The sequence below is a fragment of the Notolepis coatsorum genome, assembly GCF_963971535.1.
Source record: "Notolepis coatsorum genome assembly, chromosome: 9".
Taxonomy (NCBI): domain Eukaryota; kingdom Metazoa; phylum Chordata; class Actinopteri; order Aulopiformes; family Paralepididae; genus Notolepis; species Notolepis coatsorum.
The window spans coordinates 149,946,286-149,957,432 of record NC_140173.1 but is presented as its reverse complement, the minus strand read 5'-3'; positions in this window follow the sequence as shown (position 1 = coordinate 149,957,432).

Sequence of the window (11,147 nt, the reverse complement as noted above, 5' to 3'; positions counted from 1 at the left end):
CCAGGTGAAAAGAAGCGGTTGATTGGCTGTGCGTGTGTCGGAGGAAGCACGTGATAGCCTCCACTCTCCCACACCGACTGTGGGGGGTAAGTGCGCAGCGACCAGGAAGGGGATTGGGAATTGGCATAACGACTAACATTGGGATGGGAGAAAAATCGGAGGAAAAAGGAGGGGGAAAAAGATAAAAAAAAAAAAAAAAAAATTATAGTCAACATGTTTATGAAGGCCTGATGACATACTGTAAATGGCTGCATTTATATAGCAGCTTTTATCCAAAGCGCTTTACAATTTGTTGCTCACATTTTACCCGTTCACTCACACAGCGACAGCAGAGGCGACCATGCAAGGTGCCAACCTGCTCATCGGGAGCAGTTAGGGGTTAAGTGTCTTGCTCAAGGACACATCGACAGGCTGCCCGCCTGGGAGGGGGCAGGGAATCGAACCGGGAACCTCCGGATTACCAGACGACTGCTCTACCCTCCTGAGCCACTGTCGCCATCCATACTGTAGACATGGATGTTCGAAGGTCCACGCATTAACCATTTCACTGCCGCACTGCCAAACGGTTAACCCTTTCACTGCGACAATACACATAAGGTTAACCCTTTCACTGCCACACAACAGCAGGTTAACCCTTTCACTGCCACACGACAAAGGGTAAACCCTTTCACTGCCACCCGTCGGTAGTGTGATAGTAAAGGGTTAACCTTCTGTAGTGTGGCAGTGAAATGGTTAAAGTGCACTGCCCCCCCCCCCCCCCCCCCAATTATTATTATTATTATTATTATTATTATTATTATTATTATTATTATTATTATTATTATTATTATTATTATTATTATTATTATTATTATTATTATTATTATTATTATTATTATTATTATTATTATTATTATTATTATTATTATTATTATTATTATTATTATTATTATTATTATTATTATTATTATTATTATTATTATTATTATTATTATTATTATTATTATTATTATTATTATTATTATTATTATTATTATTATTATTATTATTATTATTATTATTATTATTATTATTATTATTATTATTATTATTATTATTATTATTATTATTATTATTATTATTATTATTATTATTATTATTATTATTATTATTATTATTATTATTATTATTATTATTATTATCATCCCCGTTCTTGTTTCTACTACAGACGTCTATCTGATTTGTCACAGACAGGGAGTGGTTTCAGTCTATCCGAGAACTGGTGGCACTGGTTGGTTACCCCCACCCCACCCCCTATTATCATTCAGTATTCTATTTGTGTTGTATTATTACTATTAGTTGTACTGTCACTTTAGGTGGTGGGCGTGCTCACGGGGGTGTGGCGCTAATGGGAGTGTTTTTATGGAATGTCATTCACTTTTCATGTTGGTTGACAGTTCACTGAGGTTGACAGTTCACGGAGAGAGGGGGTGAGAGTTAGGAGAGCATATTTTCTTTTGACCGCAAATCGCAATATTGAAAGCATGCATCATTATGTACTATCTATGCCTATACTAACTGTCTACTGTATCTAGGTCAACTTGTCAAGTTGCTCTTTAGTGACCCCAAGTGGCAGTTTATGGCACAGCAAGCGGTAACTATTTATCAGACACAGGGACACAATAGTAGAGAAATCACAATGAATAATTAAAAGAAATACAACGGTGACCGCAGGGACTAATGAGTAGAGTCTGTTTGTACCCTGGCGCTGTCTAGACCAGGGGCGGCTCTAGTGTCAGACCTTTAGGGGGGCTCAGCCCCGAGCCCGAGAGCCCAAACTGATTGGCCAATGTACACACACAACAGCGTGTCAGTGTGTGTGTGTTCAAGTTCAAGTTTCTTTATTAGTTGTCATACAAAAATACAGAATACTTTTATATGAAATGCTTTTTTTCTGTTTTTGTGCTAGATAAAAAATAGATAAAGTATAAAATAGAAAGTCAAAAGTACGTAAACAAGTGTAAACAAAAGTGTTCAATATACATATATATACAATACAGAGTAGAAAAAATTAGTAACTGAGTTACAATATACAGTACAATGCAGAAATGGGATGAGGTACAACTTAGGGTAAGGTGCAATGAGGTATGAGTTGTAGTGCAAATCTCTACCAATAAAATGTATAAATATAGTATATAAGTGTGTTAAAGTGTCTAAAGTGGGTGCTGCTACAGTGAGTTGTTTATTTAAAGTGAGTGTGGATGTGTGCTGTGAGTATTTGATGGTTAGTTACATACTGTTATTGTCATTGAGGGTCCTGAGAGCCTGGGGATAGAAGTGTGTTAATGTAGAGTTGTCCATTTGTTCAGCTACACTCTGCTGACCATTTTAGACCTGTTAATAAAAGCATTTACTCATCATATAAATCAACCTCAGTCTCAATTATATGACTAGAAAGACACAATCACATTTTGAGAAAACGTACTTTAATGTTGAACCACAACGCCATAACTTGGTTTATAAAGGACAGTGTATTGCATGTCTTATGTCTTTTGTGTGGACCCCAGGAAGAATAGTTCTTACTGATGTAATAACTAATGAGGATCCTAAATAAACATAACATGATCAAAGGTAAGTATTGTGCAAAATATTGATAATTGAAGAAGTAAAATAACAAAAAGTCCATTTCTTCATGAACTACCTGAATAATGTACAAAATAAAGGATGAGGTGTAAAATAAATAATAATAAATAGTTCTAACATAGGCTCAACTCACCCCAAAAGACTACAATATAGTGCCGGAGCCCCCCCCCCCCCCCCTTCACTTTGTCACTTTACACTTCCAAGACTAGACCTCTGCAACAGGTCCTGCATTATTAAAAAAAAAAAAAGATCGGGGGTTCTCAAACTTTTTCAAACCACAACCCCATTTTATTTAGGATTTCTTTTGGGGACCCCACACTTAATGTATCACGTCATTTCAACGTGGTTTGATTGATTGATTGAAATGTTTATTAACAGATTGCAGAATGGGTTCAATACACAACTGCTACGAGGAGGCAGACCAGAGAAAGACGTTTGTCTTGTTTACATCAGGGTCCCCCATTTTCAATTCATAATGACATTTATGACATACATAACATACAGATATATATCATGACATTTATGACATACACAACATACAGATATATATCATGACATTTATGACATACACAACATACAGATATATATCATGACATTTATGACATACACGACATACAGATATATATCATGACATTTATGACATACACGACATACAGATATATATCATGACATTTATGACATTACACAACATACAGATATATATCATGACATTTATGACATTACACAACATACAGATATATATCATGACATTTATGACATACACAACATACAGATATATATCATGACATTTATGACATACACAACATACAGATATATATCATCATGACATTTATGACATACACAACATACAGATATATATCATGACATTTATGACATTACACAACATACAGATATATATCATCATGACATTTATGACATACACGACATACAGATAGACAGTACTGTGGAATTTAGGACTATCAAAATATAAGCACACGTTGTTGAACTTGATCATTTAATTTAATTACAGCACTATGTTATCAATACACATTTATGAAACGAGGCATATTTAGCCAAAACATGTTGCCAGAACATTAAAAACCTACCCGCGACCCCACTTTGGGTCGCGCCCCGTAGTTTGAGAGCCGCTGCTCTAGACCACCGTGCACTAGCCAGCACCACTTATTAAAATATTTTGACACCGTTGAAACTTAAATAATCAAAATGAATACAATTATTCTGTTACAGCTGCTGAGCTATATATAGCTCATCTCCATGTGTTAATGATGTGTTATCTCTCCACCCCACGCTATGTTAGTGCTTGTGTCAGCAGCACAGGAGATAAGATGATTTATAAAAATTAAAAAGAAGATGATATATATTATACATATACCTAGTCCACGTCAAAGGGAGGAGCCTATAGCAAATGTACACAAACAACACACACACACACTGCTCTGGTGACGCGTCTACTCTGCTAACAGGGTTCACACAAGGTCCTTGAAGAAGTGCTTAAAGTGCTTGATTCTTTAAAAAGGTTGAGGCCTGGAGTTCCTCGCTGCACTTCAGACGCCAACGTGCCGCTTGAACTTGAAGCAACAGGGACAACGATGGAGATAAGTCCTTGGATGAAAGCGCGATGGAGATAAGTCCTTGGATGAAAGCGTTCAGCTAAATGACTAAATGTATCAATCAAACTAGTGCATGATTTCTCTACTATTGTGTCCTTGTGTCTGATAAATGGTTACCGCTTGCTGTGCCATAAACTGCCACTTGGGGTCACTAAAGAGCTACTTGACCTAGATACTAGCACAGTAGACTGTAGTATAGAGCAGTGGTTCTCAACTGGTCGAGCCTCGGGACCCAACATTTTCCTTAGTCATTAAGTCGCGACCCAAAACTTTGAACCACTATGATTTATGTAAAAATTAAATATTTGCAGTAATACGCAATCTTTCAAAACATGAAATAAACACAAAAAAGTGCAACAAAAATGCAACTATTGCTAAAAACCCAATGAAATAAAATAATAATAAATAATATATGCTTCTTAGCAGATTTCTTAGCTTAACATAACAGACCTAAATTTGGGGGAACTAATGGGATAACTGGGGTTGCAACAAAAGTGCAACTAGGGCTAAAAACCCAAATGAAAATAAATAATAATAATAATAATAATATAATAATAATAATAATAAATAAATAATTATGCTTCTTAGCAGACTTCTTAGCTTAACATAACAGACATAAGTTTGGGGGAACTAATGGGATAACTGGGGTTGCAACAAAAGTGCAACTAAGGGCTAAAAACACAATGAAATAAAATAATAATAATAATAATAATAAATAATATATCCTTCTTACCAGACTTCTTAGCTTAACATAACAGACCTAAATTTGGGGGAACTAATGGGATAACTGGGGTTGCAACAAAAGTGCAACTAGGGCTAAAAACCCAAATGAAAATAAATAATAATAATAATAATAATAATAATAATATAATAATAATAATAATAAATAAATAATTATGCTTCTTAGCAGACTTCTTAGCTTAACATAACAGACATAAGTTTGGGGGAACTAATGGGATAACTGGGGTTGCAACAAAAGTGCAACTAAGGGCTAAAAACACAATGAAATAAAATAATAATAATAATAAATAATATATCCTTCTTACCAGACTTCTTAGCTTAACATCCCAGGGAACTAATGGGATAACTGTTATTATTATTAACTGGGGATGTTGTTTGCTCCTGACAAGAGTCTCAAAGTCTGGGGTGATGGTAGACAAAGCAACTCTGAGGTCATGCTCAATGTCCAATCTGTTCTTCCGCTCTGTCTTCAGCTTGACCAGAGCTGAGAAGCCACTTTCACAAAGATAGGTGGTGCAAAAAAAAGTTTTAAAAAAAAGAAAAAAATAGTTTTATTTTTTATTTTTATTTTTTACACACATCCGCGACCCACTCAAAATGGCCCTGCGACCCACCTTTGGGTCGTGACCCACCAGTTGAGAAACACTGAGTACATAGTAAAAGAAAATTAAAAAAAAATTCAAATTTGTTATAGGCCTACGTTACTGTCTTTATTCATGCTATAAATACCTTCAGGTAAACATGACGACCTCTCCGTCCAGAACTAGAGCGACTTCCATGCACCGGTCAGAAAACAATTATGAACGGAGTGAACAATGAATATCATCAAAAACGTTGCTTCAGGCACGAGACACCCTTACTGCACAATATACACAACATATAACAAATAACACTGCATGGCAGCATGTAGGGTGTATATATATGTATTTACTGTATACATCTGTCCACATCCGTCTGTAAATACCTGCATACAATCCTTTTTATATATCTAGATACCATATCTGCACACATCCTTTGCCTTACTATAGCAGTCTTTATACCTGTATCACACATTAATACAACTCTGTACATAAATCTGATTAGCACTATACTCCATAGTACTCATTTATATATTTTATACCTAGTTATATATCATGTGTCTGAATATCCTTCTATATATCTACATATAATATAAAACCCATGTAACTCTGTATGATAGCATGTACAATACTGCTGTATATATTTATTCTTAACGTATATATACACACACACACATCTATCCACATACCTGCATATATAATCCTACATATCTGTACTAGTTACTATATATATATATATATATAAATATATTTGTACATATCCCTTACCTACTCATACTCAATCGTTTTAACATAGCTATAGATACTATATCTGTACAGAATATCCTTTACCTACTACATAGTGTCTTAATACCTGTATCAGTGTACATAATACCAAAACTATTTACATACATCTCATAAGCACTACACTCAGTCCAGTTTAATCACCTGTACATTGTATATTACTATTACACTTTACTGTTACATTTGCACTCTGGTTGGATGCCACACTTCTTTTCGTTGTACTGTACTTGTGCTGCATGATGACAATCCATTTGAATCTAATCTAAAATGTTGGCCAACAGCTCAATAAACCAACTGTGTCCATCTTCAAAATCCTCAACACCTCCTATTTTTACATGCACCACTGCTGCCATCTGCTGGTGAGACCGAGTTAAATAAAGTTTTCAATCAATCACTGCAGCTCCCAGCGCGGCGTGCTGCACCTGGATTCTGGATCCTTCTCCACGCGGGACGACCAGGTGGCCCTATGACTCATAGATGCTATGACTGACAGGTGGCCTTGTGCGCACGTGTTGGCTAGCCGGACCTATCACCGACAGGTGGGCGTGTACGGTATAACTAGGTCTCTCGCGAACTGAAACGAATTATCCATCTTCTTGTATCGTCTCGTTGGTGGTAACTGGTAAGTCGTATTGATGCTAACTCTGAAAAGTGTGTATATACTATAATTTCAGCAGTTATAAGTTATACAAGTGTCAAATTATTTACAAAGTAACGTTACCGTTCATTAACATGAGTTGACTTGATAGATAGATGGATATATATGTTTTACACGACAAGTTAGCTAAGTTAACCATCGTTTCTCTTGCTAGTTACAGCAGACTGTTCAACCATCTTGTGTAGAAGAATGACTTCGTATCAGGAGGTGAGTCAATAACATTACATTATAGTAGTGCTATTCTTCTTTTAGTAACAAACACCTAGACTAGTTAACACAATCCAAGTGAAATGAGAGACATTCACAAATGTTTTGCTTTTTAGACATTTTATTTGGGGCAAAAGAAAACCCCCATTCAACTATATTATTACTGGGTCTGGGTCCATTGATATAGTTTGACTATCAGAGTACACGCATTCAGACAGCGTTTGACACGATTCCCAGCGTCGTGTTTAGCCGCACTGTATTATTGTACAATTTGTACCCATTCTGCGAAGTTTTCAAGCCATATGAACGCCATGGCAGCAGGGGGCCGCGCGCCACTGGGAACTAGTGTTGTGACGTCACGTCGCGTGGTTCTCCCGCCTGGACCATGACATGTCTTATAATATTCATGAGGTTACTTAACCTTAACCTTCTGTAGTGGTAGTGAAAGGGTTAACCGTCTGTAGTGTGTGAGTGAAAGGTTAACCTTCTGTAGTGTGGTAGTGAAAGGGTTAACCGTCTGTAGTGTGGTAGTGAAAGGGTTAACCTTCTGTTGTGAGGTAGTGAAAGGTTAACCTTCTGTAGTGTGGTAGTGAAAGGGTTAACCTTAGTGAAAGGTTAACCTTCTGTAGTGTGGTAGTGAAAGGTTAACCTTCTGCAGTGTGGTAGTGAAAGGGTTAACCTTCTGTAGTGTGGTAGTGAAAGGTTAACCTTCTGTAGTGTGGTAGTGAAAGGGTTAACCTTAGTGAAAGGTTAACCTTCTGTAGTGTGGTAGTGAAAGGGTTAACCTTCTGTAGTGTGGTAGTGAAAGGCTTAACCTGCTGTAGTGTGGTAGTGAAAGGGTTAACCTTCTGTAGTGTGGTAGTAAAAGGGTTAACTGTCTGTAGTGTGGTAGTGAAAGGTTAACCTTCTGTAGTGTGGTAGTGAAAGGGTTAACCTTAGTGAAAGGCTTAACCTGCTGTAGTGTGGTAGTGAAAGGGTTAACCTTCTGTAGTGTGGTAGTAAAAGGGTTAACTGTCTGTAGTGTGGTAGTGAAAGGTTAACCTTCTGTAGTGTGGTAGTAAAAGGGTTAACTGTCTGTAGTGTGGTAGTGAAAGGTTAACCTTCTGTAGTGTGGTAGTAAAAGGGTTAACTGTCTGTAGTGTGGTAGTGAAAGGTTAACCTGTAGTGTGGTAGTAAAAGGGTTAACTGTCTGTAGTGTGGTAGTGAAAGGTTAACCTTCTGTAGTGTGGTAGTAAAAGGGTTAACTGTCTGTAGTGTGGTAGTGAAAGGTTAACCTTCTGTAGTGTGGTAGTAAAAGGGTTAACTGTCTGTAGTGTGGTAGTGAAAGGTTAACTGTCTGTAGTGTGGACGTGGTAGTGAAAGGGTTCATGCTCACTCAGATCAGATTTTGTTTGTTTGTTTGGCTGTTCACGTTATTAATTATTATAATTTTGTTCCAGCGTGACCATGCCGCAGTATTTGCCTGCGTCCACCTCTTGTTTGATGTGGTCGTTTAAATAGAGAAGGCATGTGTAGAACATGAAAGGAGAGTAGAACATGTTTGTTCATTTAAAAGTATTACAAAATTGTATGTACTTATGTCATGAGGTGGTGAGCAACTTAACATTACACTCTGATTATTGCTGTGATGTACTTTTATAATTAAATAAATACATTTCATATACATTTGAAATTCATGGTTTGTTGTGTTCTTTATCAGTAGTTTATATAAATGTATTATGGCAATTCATGATGTATTTTTGTAAGTTTGGGTCCCCGGGGAAACACCAAATTTCTCTTTTGGGTCTCGAGCTGAAAAAGTTTGGGAACCTACTTATCAGACTGTAGAGACTTTATTATTCATGGCTGGGAAGATTCCATGTGACATAATAAAACACAACACTATTGATTGATTGATTGATTGATTGAAAAGTTTATTAACAGATTGCAGAATGGGTACAGTACAGTACAGCTCAATACATACAATTGAGGATGCAGACCTGAGAAAGACTTTCGTCTTGTTTCCATCAGGGTCCCCCATTTTCAATTCATCATATGACACACATGACATACAGATAGACAGTACTGCTACATCTATACATTTATGACATACCAGATTTTCAAATACAGTACTGTTTGTGATACAAAAAAAATCCAGAAGAAGAGTATATACATTTGACATAGAAACTGTGCATTGGGGGAGGTTGGGTAGGTGGGGTGGGGCTGTACATTGGAGGTGGGGGGGGGGGGTTGGGTAGGGGGGGGGGGGGGGACACTGTACATTGGAGTACTGACATACATTTGACATGGAAACTGTACATTGGAGGAGGTTGGGTAGGTGGGGTGGGGTTGGGTGGGGCTGTACATTGGAATAGCCATGCTTGGTCTTTATTGTACAACTGGGTTAGGACATTTGTAGGGGCCAGTTTTGAATTGCAGTCTCCCGTAGGTGTTCTTTGAGAGTGTTTTTGAAGGTGGGTAGTGATTTACATTCCTTTACAGCTTTGGGTAGGGCGTTCCACATTGTTGTGGCATAATTGCGAAACGTGTTTAGTCCCTTGTTTGAGCCGAATCTGGGTTTTACATGATTTGTGGAGCTCCCTCTGGTGTCGTGATCGTGGTATTCACTGACCTTTGGGAAGTATTTTGACATGTACATGGGTACCTTGGTCGTGTAGTGTATCTTGTAGACCAGGCCCACTCGTCTACTCTAAGCCATCCTAGGTTGGCAAAGTGTGCAGGGGTGAGGTGGGTTCTAGGAGTCAGGTCAAGCAGTAGTCTGACTAGTTTGTTTTGAGATGTTTGTAATTTGGTTTTTAGTGCCTTTGAGGTGCTTTGGTACCATGAGGTGCAAGCATAGTCGTAGTACCCTTGAATGAGTGCTCCTGCCAGAGTCTTCAGGGTATTCTTGTTTACCAGGGAGGAGATCCGGTACAAGAATCGAGTTCGTTGATTGACTTTTTTTATTACATTGGATGCCATTTTGTCACAGGAAAGATTAGCCTCTAGGATGGAACCCAGGTAGGTAATTTCATCTTTCCTTGTGACAATATTGTCACCCACTGTAACTGAGAAGCCGTCTGTTTTGCTGAGTTTGTTATTTGAACCGAAGAGAATGGACTCTGTTTTGCCCATGTGTAATGATAGTTTGTTGTCGGCGAGCCATATGCAGATTTTGCCTAGTTCCGAGCTGAGGGTTTTTTCAACCTGTAACTTGTTCTTGTCAGAGACCAGCAGGGCTGAGTCGTCCGCAAACAGGAACAAGTTGCAGTCACAAGCTGACGACATGTCATTTGCATAAATTAGGAACAGTAGTGGTCCTAGTATGCTTCCTTGTGGAACACCACAGCTCACTGTGAGGGGGGGGATAGGGTACCGTTTACCTCCACCATCTGTTCTCTCCCCTCCAGGTAGGATTGTATCCAGCTCACTGATAAACTATCAAAACCAATTGCTTTTAGCTTGTCAATCAGAATGGTGTGATTGACAGTGTCGAAGGCCTTAGGTGGCGATGATGATCCGCCTGGTTGCAATTGACCATGAAATGGAAAACAATAGGAAGAAGAACTTGGGTCGTGGTGCCAAAGCCTCCGTGTCTCAGCGTGTGTGAAGAAATGAATATAGTGTCAATAAGTAATGATAATTATGTCTGAGGTAATGGGAAATAATGTTTTCCGAGGAGACGGAGAGGCGGTAGGTGTTATCTGTGTATTAGCTAGGCGTGTATCGGAGAAGAAGCGGACATTTTGAAACAATGTTATCCCCACTAACGTTACTGACCCACGTGGCGACGACGCTGCTCTTTAGTTTTATAAACTGTATAAAACCTTGTATATCTTCCTGTACATTTGATATTTGACTGTATATTTTAGAAAGTAACTTGTTATATATACATATTTTAGAATGTATATCTTTGACTGTATTACTTTTGAGTTGACTAGCTAAATGTTTATTTGTGGTGCTGAATTTCCTTCGGATTAAAAGTGCTTC